General features: G+C 42.9%; 2 long non-coding RNA genes across 2 annotated transcripts; both read left to right on the plus strand.

Annotated features, from left to right (window-relative positions):
- The first annotated feature begins 3,672 nt into the window (after nt 1–3,672).
- Nucleotides 3,673–6,699, plus strand: LOC124700737. Its single transcript, XR_007001816.1, has 4 exons — nt 3,673–3,870; nt 5,175–5,446; nt 5,517–5,624; nt 6,594–6,699. It is a non-coding gene; the product is annotated as an uncharacterized LOC124700737 (long non-coding RNA).
- A 3-nt stretch (nt 6,700–6,702) lies between these two features.
- LOC124700738 lies at nt 6,703–19,524 on the plus strand. Its single transcript, XR_007001817.1, has 3 exons — nt 6,703–6,739; nt 18,195–18,349; nt 19,499–19,524. It is a non-coding gene; the product is annotated as an uncharacterized LOC124700738 (long non-coding RNA).
- Nucleotides 19,525–24,196: the final 4,672 nt, after the last annotated feature.

The raw sequence follows: 24,196 nt of genomic DNA on the forward strand, positions 1-24,196 counted from the left end.
CGCCTCCGGATCGATGTGTGAGTAGTTCACCCCTGGACTATGGGTCCATAGCAGTAGCTAGATAGTCGTCTTCTCCTCATTGTGCTATCATGTTAGATCTTGTGAGCTGCCTATCATGATCAAGATCATCTATTTGTAATGCTACATGTTGTGTTTGTTGGGATACAATGAATATTGAATACTATGTCAAGTTGATTATCAATCTATCATATATGTTGTTTATGTTCTTGCATGCTCTCCGTTGCTAGTAGAGGCTGCGGCCAAGTTGATACTTGTAACTCCAAGAGGGAGTACTTATGCTCGATAGTGGGTTCATGCCTCCATTGAATGCTGGGACGAGTGACGAGAAAGTTCTAAGGTTGTGGATGTGCTGTTGCCACTAGGGATAAAACATCGATGCTTTGTCTAAGGATATTTGTGTTGATTACATTACGCACCATACTTAATGCAATTGTCTGTTGCTTGCAACTTAATACCGGAAGGGGTTCGGATGATAACCTAAAAGAGGACTTTTTAGGCATAGATGCATGCTGGATAGCGGTCTATGTACTTTGTCGTAATGCCCTGATTAAATCTCATAGTACTCATCATGATATATGTATGTGCATTGTTATGCCTTCTTTATTTGTCAATTGCCCAAGCCGTAATTTGTTCACCCAACATGCTATTTATCTTATGGGAGAGACACCACTAGTGAACTGTGGACCCCGGTCCATTCTTTACATCTGAAATACAATCTACTGCAATTGTTCTTTACTGTTCTTCGCAAACAATCATCATCTTCCACACTATACGGTTAATCATTTGTTATAGCAAGCCGGTGAGATTGACAACCTCACTGTTACGTTGGGGCAAAGTACTTTGATTGTGTTGTGCAGGTTCCACGTTGGCGCCGGAATCCCTGGTGTTGCGCCGCACTACACTTCGCCGCCATCAACCTTCAATGCGCTTCTTGGCTCCTACTGGTTCGATAAACCTTGGTTTCTTTCTGAGGGAAAACTTGCTACTGTACGCATCACACCTTCCTCTTGGGGTTCCCAACGGACGTGTGTTAACTGCACGCATCACATTCCTTGTGTTGGAGAAAGACACGCTCTGCTTTTTCATATGAACACTGGTGTTCTTAGCTTTACTTTTAATGTTCATGGCGGAGTTGAAAACCGCTTCATTGATTGCTATTTGGTTGGAAACAGAAAATGCTTCATGTGGTAAATGGTATATGTCTTGAATAATTTGATACTTGGCAATTGTTTTGAGCTCTCATAGATCATGTTTAAGATTTTGCATCATGTAGTTTAAACCTATTAGTGGAGAACTACTGTAGAGCTTGTTGAAATTTGGATTGCATGATTGATCTCTCTATGGTCTAGATATTTTCTGGTAAAAGTGTTTGAGCAACAAGGAGACAGTGTAGAGTCTTATAATGCTTGCAATATATTCTTATGTAAGTTTTACTGTACCGGTTCATACTTGTGTTGCTTCAAACAACCTTGCTAGCCAAAGCCTTGTACTGAGAGGAAATGCTTCTCGTGCATCCAAAAACCTTGAGCCAAAACCCATGCCATTTGTGTCCACCATAACTACCTACTATGTGGTATTTCTCTGCCATTCCAAAGTAAATTGCTTGTGTGCTACCTTTAAAATTTCATTCCTTCTCTTTGGAATACATAGCTTATGGGAAAATAGCTTAAAAACTATTGTGGTATTGAATATGTTGCTTATGTATCTTATTTCTTATAAGTTGCTTGTTGAGCGGTAACCATGTTTCTGGGGACGCCATCAACTTTTTACACCTTTTTTGAATATCATGTGAGTTGCTATGCATGTTCGTCTTGTCTGAAGTAAGGGCGATTTATCATGATTAAATGGTTTGAGTATGCATATTGTTAGAGAAGAACATTGGGCCGCCAACCAAAGCCATGTATCATGGTGGAAGTTTCAGTTTGGACATTAATCCTCAATCTCTTATGAGAATATTATCTGTTGTTGAATGCTTAAGCATTAAAAAGAGGAGTCCATTATCTGTTTTCTATGTTGTCCCGGTATGGATGTCATCAAGTTGAGATCTATCAAAACCGAGAAATCAAATGCGATATATCTCCTTGGATCTTTGTACAGGCGGCATAGAGGTACCCCTTTGTGACACTTGGTTGAAACATATGTAATGCAATGATAATCCATGGAAATCCGAGCTAATTAGGACAAGGTGCGGGCACTATTGGTATTCGATGCATGAGGCTTGCAACTTATGAGAGGTTTTATGCATAACACATATGAATTATTACTACCGTTGACAAAATTGTTTCCATGTTTTCAAAATAAAAAGCTCTAGCACATGAGTAATCCATGCTTCCCTCTGCGAAGGGTCTTTCTTTTACTTTATGTTGAGTCAGTTTACCTACTTCTTTCTATCTTAGAAGCAAAGACTTGTGTCAACTGTGTGCATTGATTCTTACATGTTTACCTATTGCACTTGTTATATTGTTTTATGTTGACAATTATCCATGAGATATACATGTTACAAGTTGAAAGCAATTGCTGAAACTTAATCATCCTTTGTGTTGCTTCAAAACCTTCTATTAAGAATCTATTGCTTGATGAGTTAACTCTTATGCAAAACTTATTGATGCTTGTCTTGAAAGTACTATTCATGAAAAGTCTTTGCTATATGATTCAGTTGTTTAGTCATTATACTATATATTATAGGGTAACCAACATCTTTTTTCTCACAATTTTGAACTTTTTTTTGGATTACCAATAGGTTGACACGTATGTGATTTTGTGTTTGTTACCTTTGTGAATTTCTTGTGTGCAATTTGTGTGTCCTTTTGCACTTTCTCCTTTTGTAAATTTAGTGTTGTGCTCCCTTTTGTTACGGGTGGATGTAGCATTTTTATTGAACCGCCGCTTTGACTTTTTCTGGAGAGATCGTCTGCGTCCCTCGACTTCCCCCCGAGGTCTCTCTTTATTTGCCCTTTCTTAGTCACGGCCCCATCTCTTCCTCTAGTTTCTCCGGTGTCCCTCCACCCGCCATCCTCCACGTCCGGCGCCACTGCCTGCTCTCTTTCGTTTTCCCGGCACCGCTGTGCTCGGCCTGCCCATAGATTCTTTAGATTTTCTCTTCCTCTTTCCATCCGTTTTGACCAGATCGAGGGAAATCAAGAATCCTCTAGATTTATTCAGATCAATTCCACTGTTCTCCATCTCCTTCGTCCTCTCGCTGACCGAGCTCCTTTCTAGCCGATTCATATCTAGATCCTGTGCCCGTACCGCCTCCTACGCGGAATGTGTCATTGCCGGCGATGGGGTGCGATTGGGGGCAACATGCGGAGGGGTGGAGGCCTCGGAGGGGACGAGGTCGAGTGGCTGAACTTGGTCCCCGCGTTTGCCTCCAGCGAGAAGAATATTGTGGGCGGCACAGCGGCGGGGAGAACCTGCTGCGGATTCTGGACGTGCGTGTGCCTTTGCACGCCTCCCGGCGGTTTTCCTTGCCCTCCACCTCGCCGCGGAGGTCGCCTGTCGTCGTCTTCTGGTGGCTGTGGAGTATGGAGGATCCTGCTTCCTTAGAGTTGTTCGATGAGACGACCACCTCCTGGTGATTCCAGAGGAGCAGATGCCGCGCGCCTGGACCGTGCTTGACGCGGACCGGATGGGGGTCGCTGCGGCCGCCCAGTCCCCCTCCGTGGTGGGTCGCCCCGTGGCAGGCTGGCAGCACCGACGTATACTTCCGCTACCTGCCTGGAAATCGAAGCGGAACCCCAAGTGCGTCGATCAGACGCCAAATCCATGGAGGAAATGGAGCAGAGGCGGCCCCACTTTGTCGAAATTCTCAGGCAAACCTCCATCCAGTACGACGACCCCCATCCTCAGGTACCAATTTATCCGCTTTGTCTCTTTATTTCCCTTCCCTGTTTCAGTCCGTATTGAACTTCCGTCCTCTTTACCCTTTCCAAGATTCGGCGATAGCTTGCAGTCAGCAGCTAGCTTCAGTTACGAAATATTCTTTATTGGCCTTTCCATTTACGTTGAGAGCTAACAACAATGCTACTGATGCATTACTGTCTTCATTCACTGAAATGTTCAACATATTTACTTGATCAATGGAATTGAGCAGCGGGTTTGTTTTTTAAGGTAGTACAAGTATTCATCCCGGCCAAAGATGCAAACCGCCAGTAGTGTGTAGCACAGAGTTACATCCATAAGCTGTTACAAAGTGTCTGCCAAGTGCTGGAATTAAAAAGTTCAGTAAGTAGTTGAAACACAAGCTCGAGCTGCACATATCCTTTGCAGCAGTGGATATTTGAACCACACTTCATTTTCTAAAAGCACACACTGTATGCCCACGACGGGAAATACATGTAGCTGCCCACTTTGAATTAGTAATGCTTGCGGGTGTTCGCTTCTTTGTAGCACAGGCACCCTTACCTTCCTTCTTTGGCTGTGAAATGTTGTTCCATTTGCTGAAGTGAATATCCGACTCGAGGTTCTCTGTACTCAATCAATGATGCACTGGGACGAAAATCGACCTTTATTTTACCATTCAATCTACGTGTATCATGTACCTTTGCAGCAAATCATCTTACCATCCCTTATTATTTAAATAATAGTGTGCATTGTTAATTCAGGCTGAATATAGTGCTAACTTCGGATATTACAGTTAATGCTGATGGGTTAAATTTTATGATCTCCACACAAGAAAGATTCATCCACTCATACCACTTGAGTTATAATTTGTGACGTTTTTTTATCTTTCTGCCTCCCACTATTTTTTGAGATCTATAATCTATTAAAGATTATACTGAATACTCGATACCAGTCAGTTATAAATTTGTTGAAGTTCTCTTATTAGCAGCAAAGAAAAGTTTACATGGTGCCATGCTAAAACCCTCGCTTCAATCAGAAAGAATTCGTTACAGACCTGCAGATTTCAAATATAATTTATCCTTAACAATTCATGAAGCAGTATGGTGCCTCCACAGAGGCTGCGCAAGATTTGGATTTAATTTCCAGATCTTGAGATGCCATTTTCTAGCATACATGAATCAATTTGGAAAAAACATATCTGAATCACAGAGTTTTCGTCTTGCTTTTTGTGTGGTGATAGATTCAGATTTTATCGACCAAATCATCACTTATCTTTACTCTGTAATGTTTCTTATTTCCTGCCAGACCAGTTAGCGTGGACACGCCCGCTCCGTATCCTAGCCGAGGCGGCTGGTGCAGGCACAGAAGGGGTCGACAGGTTGTTGCGGCGGTGTAGTGCCGCTGCGACCAAGGATGTTGACGGTCAAAGGTGTCAGTGTGGAGGGGCTCGAGCTTGCGGGACGGTGCGCCGCCAAGGTGGTGTTGAGCACTTTAAAACAATTTTCAATCGAATCAGCCACCTCCGTCGCCTTGCAAATTTCCGTAGGCTCAAACACTTTTCGGAGCACTTCATATCTTACAGGTAACTTACTGCGATCTTCTCGGTACTATTGTTTGAGGTAAACTAACAACAAATTATTCTGTATATGCAGACATTTAGCCAATTGTGTTACTTTGATTTCACATCAAGGCTTGAAATCATTCGGCTATTTGAATGCTTACTGATAGGCCTAAATTTCCTGACCGGGTTCTTCTCATAGGTTAGATAAAATGTGATATCGTCTCCCTTATGCGCAACATACACTTTTTGCATTCCAGTAATTAGTAGTAGAACCTTGAAATTAGCAACCACATAAAAAGAAGCACTTGTAACTTCATTTCAGTTGTCTTAAATGTGCAGATTTTTCTCATGTGCTTATACATATATAATATGCTAATATGGGTATCTTTCTCATAATCATTACACACCCATAAGTATTAATATTGACTTCTGCTTGCACACTTGGAGCTACCTCAAGGCATTACAGTAAATACAAACTTAGACTTTCTGAAGGCTTGGGAGGCCTCTATATTTTGTGGACAGCTAAATTTTTCAGAAAGCTCAAAAGCCTTGCGTATTGATGCATTTATAGAGTATACTTTGATAGTAGATGTATTTTAAGAAAGTGAATGGTGAGAATTTTGATTTTCCATATAATCAATCCAAAATATGGACATATGTAAGATTCCTGAACGAACCTACTGCTTAGATTAATTACCGGTTAGGTATACACTTTTTTAAGAAAGTGAATGGTGCGAATTTTGATTTTCCATATAATCAATCCAAAATACGGACATATGTATGATTCCCAAATAAACCTACTGCTTAGATTAATTACCGGTTAGGTATACACTTTTTGCCACACAAATTCAGAAGTTTAAGTAATATGATTGATCCCAATGTAGGAATCTACAGAACTTTCAGGTGAAAAAAAACTAGAACACCAATGAGATTTTTGGATGGGAGTCACAAGCATTAATGCAATGTTAAGTTCGCCAAACCTACGAATTAAACAGGCAAGGGGTTTTCTTAAAAGTGAAAAAAATATGCATTACTATTCAATTGAAGGGGTGAGGCAAGTTTCATGCTAGGTAGTCAACTTCAGTTTGTAGCCTGCATATTCTGTTGCTTTTAATTAAAAGCATTATAACTAACTTATGTATTTTTCTTTTCTTTTTATACATCACAGATGATTTTGTATTAGAACAATATGAAACAGAGATTACAACTGAATCAACCCCATTTGCCGTTTCACTTGCAAGACACCTACACACTGTTGTTTGGTTCTGAGATGTAGGAGCGTTTTGGTGTTCTCATTACAATGAGCAAAAACTGGTACAAGCTCTTTCATCTTCTTAATTTCCTTGCTGATGTGCTGAGCAAAATCTCCCATAACGAAGTTGAACAAAATCACCCTAAGAAATTATTTCCATTATTTTGTAATTAGATCTTCCACTAGTAGGAAAACCCTTATAGGCGGAGCTTAGTTCTGTGGCGCACCACTAAAAATGCGCCACAGAATGTTATTTTGTGGCGCACCATGCTAGGTGCGCCACAGAAATAGCTTAATTTTGTGGCGCACTACTGAACATTGCGCCACAGAAATTATAGGGGGCCCACATCCTGCCACCACCAATTATTAGTGTAGGTATTTCTGTGGCGCACATGGCGTGCTGCGCCACAGAAATAACTCTTTCTGTGGCGCACGTGATTCGGTGCGCCACATAAGTAGTTGATTCTGTGGCGCACTTGTTCGGGTGCGCCACAGAACTAAGGTAACTTATATCATCGCCCGTGCCCTCCCCCACGCCTGTTCACCTCTCCCCTCTCCCCCCCCCTCTCCCCTCCCCCCTCTCCTCCGATCCGCCGCGCGCCGCCATGGTCGTCGCCATCGCCGTCGCCGCCGCCTTCCTCCGCGAGGGCCGCATGCCGCCACGGTCCTCCCATCCCCGCCACCTGCAGCACAAGCTGCCGCTACGGCGAGGAGGGGCCGCCGCGAGGAGGGGCCGCCGTCGCGTGAAGGTGGAGGAGCCGCCGCGTCCTCCTCCTCCTCCACCGCTGCCGTCGTCGTCAACCTCCTCCTCCACCCCCGTCGTCGGTGAACTCTCTCCCTCCCTCCCCTCCCCTCCCCTCCCTCTTCCTCTCCCGCGAGCACAAAGTGCTCGACGAAATGCTCGTGTGCTGCTCTGGTTGTGCTGTTGTTGCTGTTGCTGTGCTAGCTGCTGTTGTTGTTGATGTGCTACTGGATGCAATCTATCTATCTATCCTAGCTTGATGTCATTGTTGCTGCAGCTAGATGCATGCTTTGGTTGTGCTGCTGTTGATGTACTGGCTGCTGTTGATGTTGATCTATCTATCCTAGCTTGTTGTCATTGTTGCTGCAGCTAGATGCATGCTCTTGCAGCTTCTCACCATTCCTGGTGAACTATACTGTTTCTATTGCTTGTGTGTCCATGCTCTAAATGGTCAAATGATCATCATGTGCTAGTGATTTACTTACTGGCTCATTGCTCATGGTTGATGTACCTCAGTAGTGGTTCTGGATGCATTGATGTTGTTGCTCTAGATGCATTGCTGTTGTTGCTCTGGATGCATTGCCCCTAATTGTTATTGATGAACCATGTGATGGTAATGATTCAATTTAATTCAATGATGTTAATTTGATTTCCATCCTTTGTTGGAAATAAATCCATGTCTGAACCTGTACAAGGTAATGAAGACTTGCTCACTTGGTATTGCTTGCTAGTTGGACATTTGGTTGGTTTTGATGCTACTCGGTTCATTTAAATGCATGAAATGCTACTATGGTATGCTACTCGTGGTATCCTTGTGAAGAAAATGATGGATTCTTGTGAGCTTATGGTATGCTACTATGCTACTGTGGTATCCTTGTGAAGATTTACTTGATGGATTGTTGTGAGCTTATGGTATGCTACTATGCTTATAATGCTCTGATTAGTGGGGATGCTTACTGGATCATGTGCATATAGTTCATATAGTTCCCTAAAAAGAAAGAATGCTCCCTGGCCAAATGCTTGATGTCTTGGCTCAGCCAATGATGCAAATGCTGAGGCAAAAACTTGGATAAGAACAGATACTAAAATGTGTGATTTAAATGGAATGCTTATGATGGTATACTAAAATAGAGATATTCACATTAGGGAATCATGTAAATGAATGCCACTGTGGTATCCTTTGAAGAAAATGGACTGTTTCTGATGGTTTTAAAAGGCTAGGTGGTGCTAGGTGATTAAGTTGGCTACCAAGACTTGTCTCATCTCGGTTAGCTGGGATATGCTATGTGTTGTTGCTTGTTTAGGCATATCTATCACTTACTTGGATTTACTCGGTTCTTGATTGGCCTCTCTTTTGCCAGCATCACTTGGTCTATATACCAAGTGATGAATAATCCCTTTGGAGCATCTGCTCCATGCATGCTATGTGTGTTTGAGCATTTTGACTTATGTCACCATGGTTGCTGGTTTGGTGGTGTTTTTGTACTTGCCGATGATTAGATGGTTGGTCGATATCACTCGTACACTCGGGGGTGGAGCAAGTGAGCCTGGTGTGATGGCACAAATATCAATATTTTGTGCATCCTACCTGGCCTCACTTACTCCATCCCTGGATGTTAATATTTGTTTCGACCAACAAAGTATGAGGCATATGCTATTTAGTTGATACCACTTGGCTCTTTCTTCCATTTTAGTGCCGATGATTAGAATGTTCGGTCAATCTGTACACTCCGGGGTGTCGCTAGTGAGCCTGGTGTGATGGCACAAATATCAATCTCTTGTGCATCCTACCTGGCCTCACTAACGCCATCCCGGGATGTTCATATTTGTTTCGACCAACAAAGTATGAGGCATTCCATTTAGTTCATACTAGCTACTTCTTAATTGCATTGGCCTTTGATGACCCACAAGTATAGGGGATCGCAACAGTCTTCGAGGGAAGTAAAACCCAAATTTATTGATTCGACACAAGGGAGGTAACTTATAAGCCTTAACAACTGAGTTGTCAATTCAGCTGCACGTGGAAAAGCACTAGTAACAGGGGTGATGTGAAAGCAGCAGTAATATGAGAGCAGTAGTAACTGTAACACAGCAGCAGTAGCAGTAATATGAGAGCAATGGCACCAGAAAATAGTTGATACTACTTCCAATGTCATGTAGAACAAGTATATGATGATGAAAGATGGACCGGGGTTCCCAGCTATCTACACTAGTGGTAACTCTCCAATAATAAGTGTTGGGTGAACAAATTACAGTTGGGCAATTGATAGGATTGAAATAGCATTAAGACAGAACATCAAGTCTATTAATCATGTAGGCATGTTTCCCATATATAGTCATACGTGCTCGCAATGAGAAACTTGTACAACATCTTTTGTCCTACCAGCCGGTGGCAGCAGGGCCTCTAGGGAATCTACTGGAAATTAAGGTACTCCTTTTAGTAGAGCACCGGAGCAAAGCATTAACACTCCGTGAAAACATGTGATCCTCATATCTAAGCCTTCCACTCCAGCTTGTCCCAATTTCTGTCACTTTGGGGCCTTTGGTTCCGGACATAGACATGTGCATACAACTTGTAGATACAATCTAAGCAATAAGTATAGAGCTTAAATCTAAGATCATGCCACTCGGGCCCTAGTGACAAGCATTAAACACAACAAGATTGTAGCAACAATAACTTCACAAACTTTATAGATAGACTAATCATAATGTAACAATCCATCGGATCCCAACAAACACAACACCGATTACATCGGATGAATCTCAATCATGTAAGGCAGCTCATGAGATCATTGTATTGAAGTACATGGGGGAGAGAATACCAACTAGCTACAGCTAGAACCCGTAGTCCATGGGGGAACTACTCATGGAGCATGATGGAGGCGGTGGCGTCGATGGAGATGGCTTCCGGGGGCACTTCCCCGTCCCGGCGGCGTGCCGAAACAGAGATTCTGTCCCCCGAATTGGAGTTTCGCGATGGCGGCGGCGCCCCTGGAGTCTTTCTGGAGTTTCGTCAATCGGTATCGATGTTTTAGGTCTCCAGGGCTTAAATAGGCGAAGAGTCGGAGTCGAAGGGTGCCTGGGGCCTCCCCCTCATAGGCTGGCGCGGCCAGAGTGGAGCCCGTGCGGCCCTGTCGTGTGGGGGCCCCCTGGCACCCCTCTGGTCCCCCTCTGACTTTCTGGAAGGTTCCGGGAAAAATAAGGTCCTAGGTCTTCGTTTCGTCGAATTCCGAGAATATTGCCCGAACAGCCTTTCTGGAACCAAAAACAACAGAAAACAGCAACTGGCCCTTCGGCATCTCGTTAATAGGTTAGTTCCGGAAAATGCATAAAACATTATAAAGTGCAAGCAAAACATGTAAGTATTGTCATAAAACAAGCATGGAACATCAGAAATTATAGGTATGTTGGAGACGTATCAAGCATCCCCAAGCTTAGTTCCTGCTCGCCCTCGAGTAGGTAAACGATAAAAAGAGTAATTTACGTAGTGACATGCTACTTACATAATCTTGATCATACTATTATAAAGCATATGAGATGAATGAAGTGACTCAAGGCAATGATCTATAGTTGCTAACAAATAGATAACATATAGCAAAACTTTTCATGAATAGTACTTTCAAGACAAGCATCAAAAGTCTTGCATAAGAGTTAACTCATAAAGCAATAATTCAAAGTAAAGGCATCGAAGCAACACAAAGGAAGATATAAGTTTCAGCAGTTGCTTTCAACTTTCAACATGCATATCTCATGGATAATTGTCAACACAAAGTAATATGATGAATGCAAATAAGCAAGTATGTAAGAATCAATGCACAGTTGACACAAGTGTTTGCTTCTAAGATGGAAGAAAATAGGTAAACTGACTCAACATAAAGTAAAAGAAAGGCCCTTCGCAGAGGAAGCAGGATTAAATCATGTGCTAGAGCTTTTCAAGTTTTGAAATCATATAGAGAGCATAAAAATAAAGTTTTGAGAGGTGTTTGTTGTTGTCAACGAATGGTAGCGGGTACTCTAACTACCTTATCAACCAGACTTTCAAGAGCGGCTCCCATGAAGGACGTTATCTCTACCACCAAGGTAGATCATCCCTCTTCTCTTTTGTTTACACATGTACTTTAGTTTTTTTATTTTATTTTTGGGTGACACTCCTTCCAACCTTTGCTTTCACAAGCCATGGCTAACCGAATCCTCGGGTGCCTTCCAACAATCACATACCATGAAGGAGTGTCTATTTATTTTAGTTTTATTTAGATATGACACTCCTCCCAACCTTTGCTTTCTCAAGCCATGGCTAACCGAATCCTCGGGTGCCTTCCAACATTTCACATACCATGGAGGAGTGTCTATTTGCAAAATTAAGTTGCTTACTGATGAATCAGAGCAAAACATGTGAAGAAAATTATTAATGAAGTTAATTAATCGGGGCTGGGAACCCCATTGCCAGCTCTTTTTGCAAAATTATTGGATAAGCGGATGAGCCACTAGTCCATTGTGAAAGTCCGTCCGAAGTAAATGACAAGATTGCAAGATAAAACACCACATACTTCCTCATGAGCTATAAAACATTGACACAAAATAAGAGATGATAGCTTTTGAATTGTTTAAAGGTAGCACATGAAGTATTTACTTGGAATGGCAGGAAATACCACATAGTAGGTAGATATGGTGGACACGAATGGCATAGGTTTTTGGCTCAAGGTTTTGGATGCATGAGAAGCATTTCCTCTCAGTACAAGGCTTTGGCTAGCAAGGTTGTTTGAAGCAAACACAAGTATGAACCGGTACAGCAAAACTTACATAAGAACATATTGCAAGCATTATAAAACTCTACACTGTCTTCCTTGTTGCTCAAACACTTTTACCAGAAAATATCTAGACCTTAGAGAGACCAATCATGCAAACCAATTTCAACAAGCTCTACGGTAGTTCTCCACTAATAGGTTTAAACTACAAGGTGCATGAGTAAACATGATCTATTTGAGAGCTCAAAACAATTGCCAAGTATCAAATTATTCAAGACAATATGAGGCATTTTCTGTTTCCAACCAAATGTCAATAAGTGCAACAGTTTTCAACTCCGCCATGAACATTAAAATAAAGCTAAGAACAACAGTGTTCATATGAAAAAGCGGAGCGTGTCTCTCTCCCACACAAGGATTGCTAGGATCCGAATTTATTCAAACATAAACAAAAATGAAAACAAACAGACGCTCCAAGTAAAGCACATATGATGTGACCGAATAAAAATATAGTTTCAATAGAAGAAACCTGATAAGTTGATGAAGAAGGGGATGCCTTGGGCATCCCCAAGCTTAGATGCTTGATTCTTCTTGAAATATGCAGGGATGAACCACGGGGGCATCCCCAAGCTTAGACTTTTCACTCTTCTTGATCATATATCATCCTCCTCTCTGGACCCTTGAAAACTTCCTTCACACCAAACTTCTCATAAACTTCATTAGAGGGGTTAGTACTCAAAAAAACTTTAATCCACTTTAGTCCTGTAGTGACACATTGCAAGAACTCAATAAAACATTAGCTACAGCTCTCCACGTCTAGAAAGCCTCACTTAAAGTCCACAAGAGACAATGCAAAAACAGCATACGTAATCTGTCAAAACAGAACAGCCAAGTAAACACGAATTTTTACGAGGTACTTCCGTTGCTCAAATCAGAAAACTTAAAACTAATGAAAGTTGCGTCCATATCTGAGGATCACGCACGTAAATTTGCAGATTTTTCTGAGTTTCCTACAGAGAAATATGCCCAGATTCGTGACAGATAGAAATCTGTTTCTGCGCAGAAATCCAAATCTAGTATCAACCTTCTATTAGAGACTTCACTTGGCACAACAATGCAATAAAATAAAGATAAGGAGATGTTGCCACAGTAGTAACAACTTCCAAGACACAACAAAACAGTAGCAAAATAAACACATGGGTTATCTCCCAAGAAGTGCTTTCTTTATAGCCATTAAGATGGGCTCAGCAATTTTAATGATGCTCACATAAGGGTAGAGTTGAAGCAAAAGAGAGAATCAAAAAGCAAGTTCAAAACACATTTAAGTCTAACCCACTTCCTATGCATAGGAATCTTGTACACAAATACATTCATGAAGAACAAAGTGACAAGCATAAGAAGATAAAACAAGAGTAACTTCAAAATTTTCAGCATATAGAGAGGTGTTTTAGTACCATGCAAATTTCTACAACCACATTTTCCTCTCTCATAATAATTTTAGTAGCTTCATGGATAAACTCAACAATATAACTATCACATAAAGCATGTTTCTCATGATCCATAAACATATAATTTTTATCAAGCTCAAAAATAACGGGATTAAAACTTTCAAAACCACTTTTATCAATACTATAACAAGATGATTGATCAATCTCAAGAGATATGGGACTCCTAGATAAAGTCAAGACCTCTCCAATCCCATTTTCATTAGTAGTACAATTATTATTATCAAGTAACATAGGACCATCATCTAGAGATTTATCATAAACATTTGCCAAGCAAAACTCTTTAGTACCATGCATTTCGATATCAGGCACAAACAAAGCATTATCATAACATTTTTCAAAGTAGCATGGATTATCATAGATAACAGTAGCATAATTATTCTCACAAGTTTTACTCATAGGGAATATTTCAAGAGAATCCACAGGCATATAACATTCATCCTCTTTTGGTAAGCATGGAGGACAATCAAATAGTGTAAGAGATGAAGAGTTACTCTCATTAGAAGGTTGGCATGGGTAGCTAATCCATTCTTCCTCCTTTTGTTCATCACTCTCCTCTTCTTTTTCATCCAATGAGCTTTCATTTTCATCAATTTCCTCCTCTTTTTCATCCAATGAGCTTTCAGGTTCATCAATTTCTTCTTCCATCGGTTCCTGCAAATTGTGAGTGCATTCTTGTGCATTAATGAGTCTCTCTTTATAATCAATGATATAAGGATTATCACTGTAGATTTCTATGCAAAAATTAAGGATAGAAGAGACATAATCTTTAAGGTCCTTACAAACAACACAAGTTTCATAATTTTTAACAATGAAGGATTCTATCTCATAGGCTCCCATAAATATGACAAATTGTTCTACCTCTTCGAACCCAAGATGAATATAGTTATTCCAATTATAGTTCTTAATTAAAACTTCCTCACTAAAGCCACATTGAAATTTCAGATGTTTAGTATCCTCTTTAGAGCAACAGTTTATATCATGGCGTTTAAGCAAGATTTTAGCAATTGTATTCAATTTTTCTATCACAGCACTCATAACTTTACCCTTCTTGATTCTCTATAATTATTATATAATTCAATAAGCTCCAACATAGTTATGCGTTCTTCCATAACAACAGTTTTTAATTTTTAGGTTTTTCAAAATTTTATGGATTTTTGGGTATATGAGAAGAGTAAAACAAAACAAAAACAAACTAGACAAAAGTAAACTAAGCAAAATAATACTAGACAGAAATAAACTAAGCACAAGTAAACTAGAGAAAATTAAACTAAGCAAAACAAAATAAAATAAAACAGAGAGAGAGGTAGAGTGTACTCCCCAGGTGAACTTATGAGTAGAGCTATGCCTCCCCGGCAACGGCGCCAGAAAATAGTCTTGATGACCCACAAGTATAGGGGATCGCAACGAGTCTTCGAGGGAAGTAAAACCCAAATTTATTGATTCGACACAAGGGGAGGTAAAGAATACTTATAAGCCTTAACAACTAAGTTGTCAATTCAGCTGCACCTGGAAAAGCACTAGTAACGAGGGTGATGTGAAAGCAGCAGTAATATGAGAGCAGTAGTAACTGTAACACAGCAGCAGTAGCAGTAATATGAGAGCAATGGCACCAGAAAATAGTTGATACTACTTCCAATGTCTTGTAGAACAAGTATATGATGATGAAAGATGGACCGGGGTTCCCAGCTATCTACACTAGTGGTAACTCTCCAATAACAAGTGTTGGGTGAACAAATTACAGTTGGACAATTGATAGGATTGAAATAGCATTAAGACAGAACATCAAGTCTATTAATCATGTAGGCATGTTTCCCATATATAGTCATACGTGCTCGCAATGAGAAACTTGTACAACATCTTTTGTCCTACAAGCCGGTGGCAGCCGGGCCTCTAGGGAATCTACTGGAAATTAAGGTACTCCTTTTAATAGAGCACCGGAGCAAAGCATTAACACTCCGTGAAAACATGTGATCCTCATATCTAAGCCTTCCCCTCCAGCTTGTCCCAATTTCTGTCACTTTGGGGCCTTTGGTTCCGGACATAGACATGTGCATACAACTTGTAGATACAATCTAAGCAATAAGTATAGAGCTTAAATCTAAGATCATGCCACTCGGGCCCTAGTGACAAGCATTAAACACAACAAGATTGCAGCAACAATAACTTCACAAACTTTATAGATAGACTAATCATAATGTAACAATCCATCGGATCCCAACAAACACAACACCGATTACATCAGATGAATCTCAATCATGTAAGGCAGCTCATGAGATCATTGTATTGAAGTACATGGGGGAGAGAATACCAACTAGCTACAGCTAGAACCCGTAGTCCATGGGGGAACTACTCACGGAGCATGATGGAGGCGGTGGCGTCGATGGAGATGTCTTCCGGGGGAACTTCCCCGTCCCGGCGGCGTGCCGGAACAGAGATTCTGTCCCCCGAATTGGAGTTTCGCGATGGCGGCGGCGCCCCTGGAGTCTTTCTGGAGTTTCGTCAGTCGGTATCGATGTTTTAGGTCTCCAGGGCTTAAATAGGCGAAGAGTCGGAGTCGGAGGGTGCCTGGGGCCTCCCCCTCATAGGCTGGCGCGGCCAGAGTGGAGCCCGCGCGGCCCTGTCGTGTGGGGGCCCCCTGGCACCCCTCTGGTCCCCCTCTGACTTTCTGGAAGGTTCCGGGAAAAATAAGGTCATGGGTCTTCGTTTCGTCGAATTCCGAGAATATTGCCCGAACAGCCTTTCTGGAACCAAAAACAACAGAAAACAGCAACTGGCCCTTCGGCATCTCGTTAATAGGTTAGTTCCGTAAAATGCATAAAAACATTATAAAGTGCAAGCAAAACATGTAAGTATTGTCATAAAACAAGCATGGAACATCAGAAATTATAGGTCGTTGGAGACGTATCAGCCTTTCTTCCATTCTAGTGCCGATGATTAAATTGTTTGGTCACTTGTACACTCTGGGGTGGGGCCACTGAGCCTGGTGCGATGGCACAAATATCAATCTCTTGTGCATCCTACCTGGCCTCGCTGACCCCATCCCTGAATGTTAATATTACTTTCGACCAACAAAGTATGAGGCATATGATATCTAGTTGAGATACCACTTGGCTCTTTCTTCCATTTTAGTGCCGATGATTAGAATGTTTGGTCACCTATACGCCGCAATATATTTTGTAGACGGGCCCCCCTTTCCCCGGCCGCCGTTCCGTGAACGAGTCTTTGACGAGACAACAACGCCGACATGCCTCCCGGCGCAGAACCACGCCAGTCCCAGCCGCCTCTCTTGTGGCCGCGTCTCCTGCGCCATGCACTCTTCGCCTTCTTGCCCGGTGAACAATAGACTGATCATTGGAATAAGGAAGCCGATGACGGCCGATCGCAATCTAATCTTGCGACCGGCCGTCATCGGTTTCCTTATTCCAATGATCGATCTATTGGTTCACCGGGCAAGAAGGCGAACAAAGGCGAGACGCGGGACACACGGCCACAAGGGAGGCGGCTGGGACTGCCGTGGTTCTGCGCCGGAGAGGTAGATCGGCGTTGTTGTCTCGTCAAGGACCCGTTCACGGAACGGCGGCCGGGTGAAGGGGCCCTTCTGCAAAGTATACTCGCGGCGTATACTGCAACTATGGTTTCTGACCATAGTATTTGTGTTGACCAACAATGTATGAGGCACTTATTCCATTTTGTCATTCCATTTGCTTTGGTATTTCCAAAATGCCGATGATTAAAATGTTTGGTCCCCGTACACTCTGGGGTGGCGTAAGTGAGCCTGGTAAGATAGCACAAATATCAATCTCTTGTGCATCGGACTTGGTCTCACTTACGCCATCCCTAAATGTTAAGACTTGTGTTGACCAACAATGTATGAGGCATTTATTCCATTTCTCTTGTGCATCGGACTTGTTGGTCTCACTTTCTTCCATTTTAATCATAGTAGGAACCGGATGAAGACCCCGATACAAGCGAGCCTGGTGGGTAGAGAGGAGGGAGCAAAGGAGGAACCGGATGAAGACTACTTTGTATCTCGAAATTGTGAATTTTGTATGAATTAAGAGTTGTATGCAAAACATTTGACACTTGCCACTATATATGTATCTCGATCGGGCTCTAAGTACTGTGATGATGATGTCTACATTATATATGTGCAATGTACATGCTATTTATATTATATCTGCATATTTCTATATGTTGTTGTATATAACCTGTATATTGATGTCTATAAACTGCATGTGTATAGCAGGCAGCACAAAATCGTGTATAATACAAGCAAGTTCTGTGGCGCACTGAAAATCAATTCTGTGGCGCACCCAAGCACCCGTGCGCCACAAAAACCTTAATTCTGTGGCGCATGGGTCGGTGCGCCACAAAAACCTTATTTTTGTGGCGACGTTTCTGTGGTGCACCCCCATGCGCCACAGAATCCATTTTTAGTGCGCCACTGATGAGTCTTTTCCTACTAGTATTCACTCTTTGGTATGCCGCCTACAATTCTGTACTCAGAATTTTCGCTTTAATACAGACCAAAAAGTGCTAAATATGCAAGTCTTGACGCTAAAAGATTTATCATCCCAAGATTCAACTGGAAGGTTCTTGTGTGTGCTGCTCGAATATGGAAGTGTAGGCATCAGAAAAACAAAGCAGAACTTATATGAGCTAGAGTTTATTGTCGATGAGGTACTCTTTTATGATCTGAAACATTGTATTGAACTACCTTGCATTGTGCATGCCATCTCCCATGTTGTTTTCCCTCTTTTTTTGTCCCCGGTTATTTTAGAACGTTGCGTTCGTGGACGAAGATAAACCGATTCTTCTATATCTGGTTATCTTCTTGCATATCATAATTGTTTTCATAGCATTACACTTATACTCATGTTTCCTGTTTTGTATGATTTATTTAACCTTGTGATCCCACATCAGTGAATAATTTTCGTCTGTACTAATTCATAAGTATGCCTAATCTTTCGAATTACACTTTTCTTGCATTTTGTATTAAAGATCAATGGATGCTCCTATATCTGAACTTTCCTTTCGCATAAAAAATATTTGTTTTGCCACCACCCTTAAACTTATATTTCTTGCAATATATAAATTATCTTACCTTGCAACCTCACAAAGTAATAATTTTCATGCAAACCAATTCGTGAATTTACACGATCTTCTGAATTATATTTTGCATACACTTTATACTAGCTAGCATGGAAACCTCCTCAACCATGTTTTTCGTCCTTTTATATTAATCAGAGTTGATAAGTTATTTGAATGTTCTTTTACCCCTGGTTGTTCTTTTTTTTCTTTTTTTAAGACATATAATGTTAGAAAGATGCTTCCGAGCTGTTTAGACGAGTTTCTGAAGTCAACTACTTATTTCACGTTATCAACATAGAACACAGTTCAGTTTAACAGAACCATGCATACTAAGTATCTCATGTCGCCATCTAGATGTGTCTTAGTCAATACATTGAACATATTTTTTTTCCTAGGTAACATGCTATCATTTCCAAGCCGGCTGTTACCTCTGATGTATTACTTTCTTTTTTTACGCATGTGTCCTTATAATAGTCTACTAAATAAACTTTTCTTGAGGCTACAATGTAAGTTGCCCGCTTCTAAAACGTGCCAGATATATGAGCTTTGGCATAGGAAGTTGTCTTTTTTGTTACTTAGATCTAGGGATCTATTATTGATTTCTTGCAATTCAATGTTTGGAAGTTCTCTATTTTTTCATCTACAAATATATTCAGCTTTATGACCTCTGAAGTAGTTTTAAAAAACATGTTCTTACTAAGTCTGGGTTGCTTCCTTGCTTATAATGGACGAGTTCAGGCTGAAGATCAAAGAAGAAGCACATAGGCGTGCCACCAAGGAGTAGGTTATCCCCAACACGGTTGGCAAAGGCATGGAAATTAGCCTCCTTTTCTCTGACAAAGAAGAGGTGACTTTGGTAAATACTGATTGCCCTCCAAGTAGAAATAATGAGGTTTTCCAAAAATTGTGTTCTATGTTTTTACGTCCCAGTTACCAAGTGTAATGTGCATACGATGGCTTCCAGGGATTGCATAGTCAGTTTTTATCTTTGATGGTGTAATAAAAGTTGCGATCCCATACATGTACCACATGCATCAACATTGTTGCTTTTTCTTTTTGCGAATTCATCTACATTGTTGCTTGATAGATGATTTATCTGACAACTTGGACAGAAATAATGCTGCGATGAACAAGCATTCAATCAAAAGTATGCGTCCACTCTAAAAATACCACTTATTATTCTTTAACTCACAGGCACATGTTGGGCGCAGCGTGCCGCCGTGCCAGTAGTTTGCTAGTTATCTTTACTATTGCTTCGAATCATTTCATTCACTTCATATGCTTTACAATAGTATTGATCAAGATTATGATAGTAGCATGTCACTTCAGAAATTATCCTTGTTATCGTTTACCTACTCGAGGGCGAGTAGGAACTAATCTTGGGGATGCTTGATACGTCTCAAACATATCTATAATTTTTTATGTTCCATGCTAGTTATATGACAATACTCACATGTTTTATATACACTTTACATCATTTTTATGCATTTTCGGCACTAACCTATTAACAAGATGCCGAAGCGCCAGTTCCTGTTTTCTGCTGTTTTTGGTTTCAGAAATCCTACACAGGAAATATTCTCGGAATTGGACGAAACAAAAGCACACGGTCTTATTTTGCACGAAGCCTTCCAGAAATCCGAAGAGGAGACGAAGAGGGGCGATGAGGCGGCCACACCCTAGGGGGGCGCGACCCCACCCTTGGGCGCGCAGCCCTATGGGGTGGGCCCCTCGGGCGCCTCCCGACTCTGCCCCTTCGCCTATAAATTCCCTCCGTCGCGAAAACCCTATCACCGAGAGCCACGATACGAGAAAAGTTCCAGAGACGCCGCCGCCGCCAATCCCGTCTCGGGGGATTCAGGAGATCGCCTCCGGCACCCTGCCGGAGAGGGGAATCATCACCGGAGGGCTCTACATCACCATGCCCGCCACCGTACTGATGCGTGAGTAGTTTATCCTTGAACTATGGGTCCATAGCAGTTGCTAGATGGTTGTCTTCTCCTCTTGTGCTATCATGTTTAGATCTTGTGAGCTGCCTATCATGATCAAGATCGTCTATTTGTAATGTTACATGTTGCGTTTGTTGGGATCCGATGAATATTGAATACTATGTCAATTTGATTATCAATCTATCATATATGTGTTGTTTATGTTCTTGCATGCTCTCCGTTGCTAGTAGAGGCTCTGGCCAAGTTGATACTTGTAACTCTAAGAGGGAGTATTTATGCTCGATAGTGGGTTCATGCCTCCATTAAATCTGGGACAGTGATAGAAAGTTCTAACGTTGTGGATGTGCTGTTTCCACTAGGGATAAAATATCGATGCTTTGTCTAAGGATATTTGTGTTGATTACATTACGCGCAGTACTTAATGCAATTGTTTGTTGTTTGCAACTTAATACTGGAAGGGGTGCGGATGCTAACCCGAAGGTGGACTTTTTAGGCATAGATGCATGCTGGATAGCGGTCTATGTAATTTGTCATAATGCCCTAATTAAATCTCATAGTAGTCATCATGATATATGTATGTGCATCTCTATTTGTCAATTGCCCAACTGTAATTTGTTCACCCAACATGCTATTTATCTTATTGGAGAGACACCACTAGTGAACTGTGGACCCCGGTCCATTCTTTTACATCTGAAATACAATCTACTGCAATCTTTTTTCTCTGTTGTTCTTTGCAAACAAACATCATTCTCCACACCATACGTTTAATCGTTTGTTTGCAGCAAGCCGGTGAGATTGACAACCTCACTGTTAAGTTGTGGCAAAGTATTTTGATTGTGTTGTGCAGGTTCCACGTTGGCGTCGGAATCCCTGGTGTTGCGCCGCACTACACTCCTTCACCGACAACCTTCACGTGGCCTTCATCTCCTACTGGTTCGATAACCTTGGTTTCTTACTGAGGGAAACTTGCTGCTGTACGCATCACACCTTCCTCTTGGGGTTCCCAACGGACGTGTGATTCACGCACCATCACCCACCATCAAGGTCAATGACCGTAGCATCTTTGGCGGTCTTGTTGCCAGTCAAGGTCGCCATGTACCCCTCGTACCCCTCCTGGAACTTGGGGGTGCCTTGGAGTTCCTTCCAACAATGAGGGAAGGCAAAGGTCTTTTCTCCATTGTTGGATTTGTAGAATTCCAAAGCTTGCCACACCTAGAGCAAAGCGAGACAACAACGATAAACATATGTGCAAACATCGGATGAATAAGTTGAGGTTAAGAATCATACCAAGTCCTTCACACCCAAGCCACTAACGGGGATCCGCTTCGCGTGATCATACGCCGCCTGGAACTTGTTGCATTCCGTTTGAATTGCTCCCCACCTCTTTTGGAGCGATATCTCGCTGCGTCCGCTCTCAAATGGCTCCTGTCCGTACTTGCGATGTTCATGGAAGTCATCATAGATCCGGCGCCAGAATGCGGTCCCCTTCTGCTCGGCACCCGTCAATGCATCTTGCCCGATGGTCAACCATCCTTCGACGAGCACCTTGTCCTCCTTCTCCGTGTAGTTGGAGGTTCTTTTGCTTACCCGGCGACCTCGAGCTTGTGCAGCTGCGGCTTGTGTGAGCTCCTCAGCGAACAACGGCTCCTCCTCGATGTTAATGCTGCCGGGACAGGCAGTGGTGTCTGTTATCACCAGAATTTGACCAAGCCAGAAGTGGGCCGCGATCAAGATGGACGTGAAGATTGTACATGGAAGAAATACGTGGATCGGCCTTTTATACCAAGTTGGGCTAAACTGCCCATGTATCTGTAACATATTAGATCGCATCTTAGTTTAGAAGTTAGAATTTTACCCGTGCACGGTTTGGTGCACGCCCACATTAGAAAGTCCCCTGGACTATAAATATGTACCTAGGGTTTATGGAATAAACAACAACCAACGTTCAACACAAACCAATCTCGGCGCATCGCCAACTCCTTCGTCTCGAGGGTTCTTCCGGTAAGCACCATGCTGCCTAGATCGCATCTCGCGATCTAGGCGACACGAGCCTGCCTAGTTGTTCATGCGTTGCTCGTACCGAAGCCTTTTTGATGGCGAGCAACGTAGTTATCATAGACGCGTTAGGGTTAGCATCGTTCTTAGCATAATATGCTCGCGTAGTGCAACCCTTGCGCGTCTAGCCGTCCTTGTGCCTCATCATGGGTGCAGGGCGGCACCCCGCTTGATCTTTATTTAGTAGATCTGATCCGTTATGGTCGCTCCTTGATTCATCAAGGATTAGTTTAATATCTGCAATAGTTAGGCCTTACAAAGGGTTGGAGGATCCAGCGGCATGCGTGGTGTAGTTTGCTGCCCCTAGACAGGGACGTTCCGAGGATCAACCTAGTGTTGGTTTTTAGGCCTTGTCTAGGGCTGGCTTACGTTTACCGTGCGTGAGCGCGAGGCCCAATCGTGAGTAGGATGATCCGATTATGCGGTGAAAACCCTAGATCGTCGTGGATCTCATATGCTTTATCTTGATCAAGCAGGACCACCATATGTTCGGCCACCTTGGACGAATCATGGGTGGATCGGCTCCATGAGCCGATTCACAGGACAACCTGAGAGCCGATCGAGGCTCGTATTTAACGTGTACGTGTGTGCCCACGCAGAAACTAAGCGAGGCATCATCCACACCTTCCCGACCAGGTATAGGTCAGGTGGCACGCCCTTGCAACCCGCATCGGCGCGCGACCAGGAGGCTTTGCGGGCCGTCGCTCTGAGGGACTGGGGCCAGCCGCAGCCCTAGTCATTCCCGGCTCTACGGTGTTGGCCAGTCGTTGCCCGCCGGTGGGTTTCTGACGTCAACACATTCTGGCACGCCCGGTGGGACACATCTTCAACGACAACCATCTCGCCATCTACATCAGAGATGGCGAAAGACACCATACCGTCTTCATCAGAAGTGGCAGAAGAAACTCCGGTCACGTACGGGGATCTCACTGGCGAGCTCAAGAAGAAGTACGACGAGATCAAGTCTGCCCTCGAAGCCGACCTAATCGGCTCTTTCCACGGGACCCGCTCCCATGGCATCGGATGGAAGGGGTTCACACCTGAAGGCGCGCTTGATGGAGTGGACCCGTCCACCCCGTCCGAAGAACGCACCAGGTCGCCGCGTCGGAGATCAACTTCATGGTGGCTCATTCGCTGCACCGCCATTCCGAGAGCCTCGGTGAATACGTTGGAGCGCGTCGCGCTGCGCGTGATCCGAGAGATCATGAGCCATCGATACTCTCCGTCGGGACCAGCCCTAGGGACTCACCAAGGGGAAGCGCCGCTCCATTCCCGTCCCCCGCTGCCATTCGCGTTGGCAGCGCCCGAAGCGCCGAACTCATCGGCTTTTGTCGTCTACAAGATTGGTGGTGACCCCAGTGACTACCAGTTCCTACAGGACGCGCCCAAGGAGATCCCGCACGGATACGCATGTGCATACGTGCCAGACTGCAGC

Source organism: Lolium rigidum, chromosome 3 (assembly GCF_022539505.1).
Source record: "Lolium rigidum isolate FL_2022 chromosome 3, APGP_CSIRO_Lrig_0.1, whole genome shotgun sequence".
Lineage (NCBI taxonomy): Eukaryota > Viridiplantae > Streptophyta > Magnoliopsida > Poales > Poaceae > Lolium > Lolium rigidum.